This window comes from Manacus vitellinus, unplaced genomic scaffold (assembly GCF_001715985.3).
Source record: "Manacus vitellinus isolate BGI_N305 unplaced genomic scaffold, ASM171598v3 scaffold_87_pilon, whole genome shotgun sequence".
In the NCBI taxonomy this organism is placed as follows: domain Eukaryota; kingdom Metazoa; phylum Chordata; class Aves; order Passeriformes; family Pipridae; genus Manacus; species Manacus vitellinus.
Genome location: NW_021940854.1, coordinates 295,135 through 295,736, shown reverse-complemented (window position 1 = coordinate 295,736; position 602 = coordinate 295,135).

Genomic DNA, 602 nt, shown 5'->3' with positions numbered 1-602 from the left:
GTGCTGGGACGGTTTCACTGCTGTCAAACAGGATTCCCTTCTTTGCCCACACTAGATCAAACGTGTGGCTATTCCTATAAAATGGGTATCAAACACAGAGGGAGAATCAGGGAGCACATCACCGACTCCCCCAGCGAGTGGCACATTCAGCAACTTCCTACCCCGGAGCAGAGAGGGAAGAGGGCCGAGGGCCCCGCAGGGCTCCCGCCCCAGTCACCAAACACTTCTCTTCCAGCACTTCCCGAGCCAAGAGAGAACTGGAAACAGCTGCTCCCGAGCTCAGCCCGACCCCGAGGCTCAGAACCAAGCCCCTCAGCGTTTCCAGGGACACACCAGAGCAGTTTGGGGCTGACTCCAGGTGCCCACAGGAGCCGTGCCCACGGCCTCGTCCCCGCAGACATCGCCCTCCCGTCCCCCCACGCAGGGGGACACAGCCAAGCTCTCTCCTGAGGTGCTTCCAGCAGTCCCGTGCCAGGACGTGTGTGCATCCCTGCACACGTGTGTCCACGTGCATGTCTGGGTGGTGAATGGGATCACTTTAAAGTTACATTATATTTTCAGCATGAAACATACAATTTCAATTAACTCATCTACAAAAACAC